Raw genomic sequence first — 8,534 nt, forward strand, 5'->3', positions numbered from 1 at the left:
TTTATCGGGTGCGCGTCAGCGCTCCCGATGGGAGTAGCCCCCGAGTCTAAGTGCAGATGCTTCACAATCTGTGCTTAGACTCAAGTTTTCCATCCGATAACTTTTCATTCCTCCGAACGCTTTGAGAATTTCTCATGACGTCATTGATGATGCTTTACTAATATCTTGATTTTGACTGACAAGACGTAACCTGCTGGGCCTATTCTTTTTTTTTTGTCTAGCCCTTCTCGCACAGTCACCAAGGCGTCTCCTCGATTTCTGCAATCTTCAATAAAAAAGATCCACTGAGTGAACCGATAGCAATGACACATGCCCTTACAGCTCTCATGTTCTCCTTAAAATCTCCAAAGGGCGAAAAATCCCTAATCTTCTCCCACATTTTCTGTAGCATCTTTTCGCTCTTCTCCTTCTTCCTTCCTTCGCTACTGCTGCGCCGCCACGACTGCTTTTCCGATCTCCCCCAGATTTCACAATGGTGAAGAAGAAGGGCCTTACTGCCACCGCCAGTTCTACTAGCGGAGGCGCCGCCGCCAAATCTTCCTCGAATCTTCCGAAGGGGAGCACCCCGAACTCTCCTCCCTCAGCTCCGGCGCCGCCAGCGCCGCCAAGTTCGGTAGCCAAGCCCGGAGATTGGACAGCGTCAACCGTCACCAAGCGTGATGAGAAAAGATCTCGAAGCCTGGGATTAATCTCCTCCGACGAGGGGAATGTGATCTTTCCAGGTGCGATTTCTCGGCCTAATCCTCCTGCTGGCTTTACCGTGATGTTCTTGTCGTTCCTATATCGGGGTCTTTCGCTCCCCGCTCATGAATTCCTCCTTCATCTTCTGCGGACTTACGAAATCCAATTGTGGCAACTTACTCCTAACTCAATCCTTCACGTTGCCGTATTCATTACCCTTTGTGAGGCGTTTTTGGGCATCAAACCTCATTTTAGATTGTGGAAAAAGATCTTTTATGTAAAGAGGTACAGCAGTAGTAATGGATCCTTCGTCACCGGAGGAGTGGGGTTTGTGGCTCGTTCGGAGGTTAATTACTTCAGTTTCCCAATGAGAGAATCTGTGCAAGGGTGGAGATTGAAATGGTTTTACGTCAAGGATTCCCTGTCACCCGAATCCCAGCTTCCTTGCTTTACCGACGTCCTCGAAGCCAAGCCCAAGAATTCCTGGAAGAACATTCTCTCTCCCGACGAAAGAGTAGCAGCCGATGAATTATTCGCCAAATTTCTTCGAATCAAAGAGGCCGACGGCCAAACTATGGTCGGCACAGAGGTGGCAGCGGTGTTCCTGAAGCGTCGAGTCCAACCAGTCATGGCCAGAGTTCGCCCGATGTGGTTGTATTCAGGCCCAAAGGATGAAACTAGGATTAATGCTGCCGAACTTTCAAAAAAGGAATTGCTTGATGAAGTCCGTCGCCTTACTTCCTTTAGCCAGGAAGACTCGATCCCATTGATATCTTCTTACACTCCTCTTGATGCTGATCATCCGCCACCGGAGGTAACTTTCCTTTTGATATTCTCACTATGCTATTTCCACTTGGCCAATATGATTACTATTATTCTTATTTGTTCTTCTTATCGACAGACCCCCATAGCCTCTGGAAACTTGCATGACTCGCCAAATGATACTTCTGAGGGAAGAGGCTCCTCAATACCTGTTGATTTTCACACTATCGAGCACGCAGGCCCAGAGAGCGAACACGATGATCCGATAGATTCCGAAACTGTTCACACCGATCCTCCTCCTTCAGCCGACGACGCTTGCGACACAGAGGGATCAGTGCGTAATGATGATGCTGATCGTGATGCCTTTCTTAATGCAGCTGTGGAGGCGACCAGGGCTTCGCCTGTGAAGAGATCAACTGGTGGCTTTGTTGACGAAGACGATCTCTTCGACATGTAAGTACCTTCTTCCTTTCTGCTGTGTTTTGTCCCCTTGCTTCTCGCATTCTTTTCATGACTTCTGCCGACCATTTCCTTTTTGTAGTGACGAAGGTTTTGCTGAGCCTCCGCCTAAGAAGGCCAGATCTGATCTTTGTTCCGCCGGCTGTTGCTACTTCCGAAGCTTCGGCTCTTAAGGCAGCCCCCGCGGCCTAGGCATCGACTGCTTCTTCCCTTTCCAAGGGGAAAGATGTTCCTACCGCCACCACGACTCCTCCTTCTGTAAGTCCTTTTTCGAATACAGCGTGAATTTCATGAAATGTGCCTTGCCTAATGATTCTTTGTAAAACATCCTTTTTTCCTTTAGGACTTACGAGGTGTTATATCTTCTTTGGAGGCTTTTGCCTCTCAATTTACCTCTCTGGAAGCGGACAAAGTTCGACTGCAGGAGGAAGTTAAATCTTCCTCTTCGAAGTTGGATGGCGCCATTAAAAAGGCTGCCATGGCTCGCCAGGAGGTCGACTCCCTGAAAGAGGAGCTGGGCAAACTGAAGGAGAGGCTAAAAGAGGAGGAAGCCTGGGCAGCTGAAAAGGATGAGCTCCTTCATCAGTCTTCTTTGGCTTTACTTGGTAAGCTCTTTTGTACACCTCTGCCGATTATTACTCTTATGGATTCGTTCCTTTATCAATGATGCTTTCCAATTCACTTTCTTGTAGAAGCCGCCAACATTCCTGCTGCTGCCTTGGACAAAGTTCCAAACAACTCTCCGGCAAATGGTGTGTCGATGGCTCTCGCCTCCCACCAGCTTACGCGGGAGCTTCTTGAAAAGGGAAAAGGTGCCCTGGCGCGGATGCACCTGATGATTTTCCCCAAGATCAAGCAGGACAAAACTGCGGGGCAGCTGATCGATGCCTTCGCGGTTGACACCAAGGAGGTTATCGAGGTATTCAAGCGCACTTCGCGTACCTATGGTGCCCTTCTAGCCTTCCATCTTATGATGGGTTACGGCTTTAAGGCTGACATTGAAGAAATGACTAAGGAGCTGCCGAAGACGCAAGATGGGCAATTCGTTGACTTAAGCGCCTTTAAAACGTCTGCCCTTACTTGTGCTCGCCAGCTCCTTGAACTAGTTTCATCAAGGAAGTCATCGGCTGGACCCAGTCTATCGACTCGGACCCAAGCCCCTTGATTCTTGTAACAAACTTATCTTTGAGCTGATGTGAAACATTGTTCTGTTGCAAAACTCATGTTTGTAATAAACTCCGTGCTGGCGATGTTGCCAGTACACCTTTATTATGATATTTTTACTTGCACTTCTCCCGATGGGAGTTACTTCGGATGCTCAGTTTGACCATATCCGTCATCCTTTTTAACGCTGTTTCCTGCAGAGTTTTCCCGGTGCCCTCGTTTGTTGATGATTCTTCGGGTGCTCTTCCTGAAGGTGATCGAATCCAGCGTATGAAGGATCGGATTACTCAGATGGAGAAGGACCTGCGCAGCACTTATGCCTTAGCTGCTATTGTCAGTAAGAAGAGCGAGATTGCAGCCGAAGTGGAGCGGTACGCTCTTACTGAGCTGCTTAAAGCTACCGAGAGTTTGAACTATAAGCTTCTTGATTCCTGCGCCCCTTTTGTCAACAACGCCTTGTCTGATACTCTATTTATTTCTTTGCCAGTCATAGCGCTGAACCGTGCGGAAGAGAACAAACGGATTCACGAGCGTGTGCATGCTTTAACCCAGCTGTCCTCAGCCAAAGAGATTTTCTGGCGGGAACACTCGAAGGCTTCGGCTGTCGCACAATTTCAGGATCGGGTTCAGCAAGTCCACCACTTCTTCGACAAGTGTTACAAAGCTATGAGGGTGGTTTGGAAGAGGATGTTTCCTTTAAACGCAGTTCCCCCTACGCTTCTGACTTTGATGTCTGAGTTTGGGAATGCTAAGAAGATTCGAGACTTGGTGCGAGCTCAGGTTTTCGCAGGGGCCAGGTTTACACTTGCCCTTGTGCTTGCGCGTTACCCCTCAGCGGATCTGCTTGCTATTGCCAACGCGGTTGGTGACTTCGAGCCTTTATATCCGAAGGGGTTGCTTCCTGCCAATATAATTGTCGACAAGCTTGGGGAGTATTCGAAGGTACCTGAGGAAAAAGAAACTCTGCAAGGGTGATTTCATGGATTTTTGTAAATAGATTATTTTGGCTACTTCATCCAAGTGTTAGGATTGCTCAACCGATTTTTTTTTTATTCGGTAAATACATGTATATGTATTTTTACCGTGTTGGTGCCGTTGGCAATTTTTGAGGGAGCAAATCTGAATTGTCCATTTAAGAATTTTTCGTATTCGTTGGTCAGCAAACGTTTGAGTGATCAGCTCGTGTTGCAGGTCTTGCTAAACCTGTTGTATGTGCAACTATGCTTTCAACCGATGTATGTTTCGACAGTCACTCCCGAATATTTCGGGTGTAGTGATTCTGCCGATGATCCCGTTGTTCTTTGATATTTCCATAAGTAAAATATCGAACGTGGGCTGAGTTTGTATGTATTTCCGAGCTCTTGCTATTTACGGCACTCGTAGAGGCATCTATAGCTGAGGGAAGGATTAACATCCTTGTTTTCTTTGTATCTTTTTAGCACTCGTAGAGGCTTTTCTTTTGAAGCACGATCTTCTGCCGCGTACTAGTGATGCGGCTTAGACGTTTTGAAGTACTGCAATGCTTAACAAGGGATCGAAACTTAAGTTCTCATTAATAAGGTAAGCACGAGACTAGAGGGCGAAAAAGGAAGGCCCTGTTTATATAAAGGGAAAAATTAACGCTAATAAATTGCTTAAGCAAGGAAGGGGTTCTTCTCATCTTCTGGCTTTTTCACCACGTTAATGGTTGCTGCAGCTTTGTTGGTTTCACCAGTGGTCTGGTCGATGGTTGCCAGCGTCTTGCTTGTCTCCTATGTCTTTCGTGTCATCGATTGCCGAACCTTTCGTCTTGCCGAAGCTTCTACTGCCGAAGCTTTAAGGGCGAGGTCGGCTGGCTTCTTCTTGGTTTCCGTGACATGTTTTTCCTCCTTGATTTCTCGTAACGTCAGTTTGGGCGGAGGGCGGCGATTTCTTGTTGTGACCCAAACTTCGCAGCAATCCTATGAAAGTCGTGATCACAATTGTCCGAGCGTGAAAAACTTCCATAGACTGTGATGTTTGTCCCGTTGTTCCCAGGCATTTTCAGCTTGAGGTATGCATAGTGCGGCACAGCCATGAACTTTGCATAAGCTGGTCTCCGAGTATAGCGTGATACTGTGACTCCCGAGTTCACTACTTCAAACTCGATCTTCTCCTTCCTGAAATTGTCAGTTTTGCCAAAGACGACGTTCAGGTAAACTTTGCCAAGAGAGTAGCCCGGTGCAGTTGGAAGGATCCCATGGAAGCAAGTGTCTGTTTCTTCTAGCATCTTCATGGTGATCCCCATACTTTTGATTGTGTCGACGAATATCGGGTTTAACCCGCTTCCACCATCCATGAAAACTTTGCTCATCTTGAACCCCCCGATTTGTGCCTCGACTACTAAGGCGGCGTGTCCTGGTTTTGGTATGGTCATCGGGTGATGCTGTTCGGCTGAACGTAATGTTACGAGAGGACCACTCGACATACTCGGGGATGTTCGCCATGATGCTTTACGCCGAGGTTAATCTCTCGGGTGAGCTTCTTCATCTCTCTTCTTGAGACACCTGTCCTATGGATCATGCTCATCTGCCCCCGTGGTGGTGGAAACGCCTCGTTGGGTTGATGAGGTTGAGCTGCTTGGACTTGATGCTTGCGGTGGAGGTGGAGGTGGTGGTGGTAGCGGTTCTTGGCACTGCCTGCTTGGATGAGTTTGTGCATGTCAATGAGCTGCCAGACGGTCCACGAGCAGGTGACTCGACTTCGTTTTGCCGTCCTTAGAGTCGACGTACGAGTGCGAGTAACGGGGGCGTTGATGCGCTCGGCGTAGGGCAGTTCGGGAGCCCTGCTGCCGCGGTTTATAATTGCCACGGTTCCCGGAGTTGTTCCGATTACCGTCATGTCGATCGTCTCTTCTATCGTCATATCGATCATCCTGCCGATCGAGTACCACTGCGGCTACCGAGGTTGTTGTCATCATAGTTGCGGTTCTTCCTTCTCTTGTGACGATCCCTTCGGCCACCGAGTCGTGCTTCGGCTGGTCATCGTCTTCGTCGTCCACTGCGCTTGTCGTGGCCTTCGCACGTTGTCCTCGCCATCAGCCCAGCTGTTGGCGATTTCCATTAACTTGGTTATGGTTTTTGGCTTTTTGCGTCCGAGTTCTTCTATGTAGCTCTCACGCCGGACGCCATCGGCTGAAGCGTCGATTGCTACTGTCGACGGATACATCTTCGGCGGCGTTTAGGAGTTTGGTGAATCTCCCGATGTACGAGCGCATCGACTCATGCTGCTTTGCTTGGCAATTCCGTAACTCTTCAATCCCGACGGGTCTCTTGTATGTTGCTTGGAAATTGGCAACGAAGGCGTCTACTAGGTCGTCCCATGATTTGATGGAACCCTTCGGCAGCCCCCTTAGCCAGGCTCGCGCTGAATCTTTGAGGTAGAGCTGCAAGCCTTTGCATTGCTGCTATCTGGTTCCCCTTATGCGGAATCACGGTCTGCGGGTAGTCGTCTATCCAAGATCTTGGCTCCTGCTGCCCATCGTATTTGGCGGCATCGGTAGGAGTGGGCTTGAACTTTTTGGGCGGCATTGCCTCGCGGATTTTGTAACTTAGACGGTCGGCTCCCACAGAGCTCGCCGTCGTACTCCGATCCTCGTCAGAAGAATCACTGTCATTCTCCTTCCTAGCGGCGCGTCGTCGCCTTGCTTTGTCGATCCTGCTCACGGGTGATTTCATCCCGAGCGTCTCTCGCATGATGCTTTGAGCCACTAACATGCGGCGTGGTCTTTTCCTTTTGTGGAACTAGATTATTTCCCGATATCGCGAGACTTTCCGGGCGCCTCGATGAGCTTGAGCCATGGATCCTTCGAGGCGCTGGTTGATGAGGTATGCGGCAAGGTTGGCGATTGCTCACACAGCGGTTTTCGGCCGTGGCATGCACTGCGGTGTCCAGTAGTCATAAAGGACTTGGTCGGGTTCGACGTGATTTCTCTGGCGTCATCTTCGAAAGCACTGGATAGCCTCGGCCGGTGCTTGCCTGCCCCTTGAGTATTTCGAGAGGCGCTCGCCTTGCGAGCCTCTTCGTCGTTCAGCTGGATCGATGCGCCGCGGATAGGCGTCTCTCGAGGGTGGCTTGCTCTTTCGACAGGTGCTCCCGGTTTTCTCTAGTATAGAGCGATAAGCATTGAGGGTTCCAACCGAGGTTCTGCGGGGAGCGGTGTGTTGTTGAGTACTTGCTGCCTTGGCTGCTGCCCACTCCTCGCCGCGATGGTGTAGTCGCTGTCGTGGTTGCTGGCGCTGTTTTCGAAACTTGCCCGTCTACTGGAACGAGGAGTATGGTCTCCGTCTCCTCTGTGCCTTGTGTTTCCCGTGTTATTGGCGACATAAACCTGATGGTGTGCCGTTCTTCGGGTGGTTCCTTGGACGATGTTGTCGATACTGTCCTCTCCCGATGAATACTGGGCATTGCAGATGAACGGCGTGTCGCTCGATCCCAGCCCGTGCACAGTGTCGCGGTTCAAGCGATGGTACGAAGTTAACTCCGAAGATGTGGGATCGTCGGATCCTACGGACATGGAAGACACGGAACGGGGAGTCGAGGGCGCGGGTGAACTCGTCGAGCACTGTCGGACCAGCCGAAAGGTCGAGTGATGATGACGCGCTTGGACTCGTCGATGCGGAGAGTGGGCGATTCCGGCGGTCGAAGGATTCCTTCCGCGTTGACGTTGTAGTGGACCGCTGTAGAAGGTCATCTCCATGTTTCCTTGTAGATCGAGAAGGTTGAGCGGGAGGAATCGGCTGTGCGGGGTGAACTCATAGGAGCCGAACCGAATCGGGCTTCCCGGAGTTTGGCGATGACGGTGTCGATGAAGTTCTTGATGAAGTTGCGGTGAAGTCGCCGGTGTCATGATTGGATCTGCCGATGACCGATCTTGTGCCGACGGGGTTCCCACGAGACGGCGCCAATTGTCGAGGTGCTCCTCGGCAATGCCCTCCGATAGGGGCTTAGGGTTGATGGAATCCTGCAAGGCGACACGAGACATCGGTTCACGAGACAAGCGGGGAGAGCGATTTACCCAGGTTCGGGGCCCTCGATGAGGTAAAACCCTTACGTCCTGCACATGTCTGTTCTTGATTATGATGATAATGGGTTACAATGGGGTGCCGAATAGTTCGGCTGAGATCTCGTCGAGATGGCTAAGTGCTAGGGTGACCTAGCTCTAAGCTTACGTTGGCTAAGATCGCTAAGATTGATTGTGTCCCTCGACAGCCCCTCTCCTGGCCTTTATATAGGAGGCCAGGTCTCAGAAGGTCTAATCGAGTACGACTAGGTTTACGGTAGATCTATCTCTAGAACTTTCCTTGTTCGGCTCCTTCCGCGTCTTGTACTTCAAGGAATCTTCCGTTGCACCGTCCTAGTGGCCCATCTTGCCGTCGAGTGCCTTCATGGGCCTCCAACTAGGAAATACAGGATAGGGCAACATTGGTTACCCGAAGGGTAATGCCGTC

This window comes from Lolium rigidum, chromosome 2, assembly GCF_022539505.1.
Source record: "Lolium rigidum isolate FL_2022 chromosome 2, APGP_CSIRO_Lrig_0.1, whole genome shotgun sequence".
NCBI classification, from domain to species: Eukaryota; Viridiplantae; Streptophyta; class Magnoliopsida; order Poales; family Poaceae; genus Lolium; species Lolium rigidum.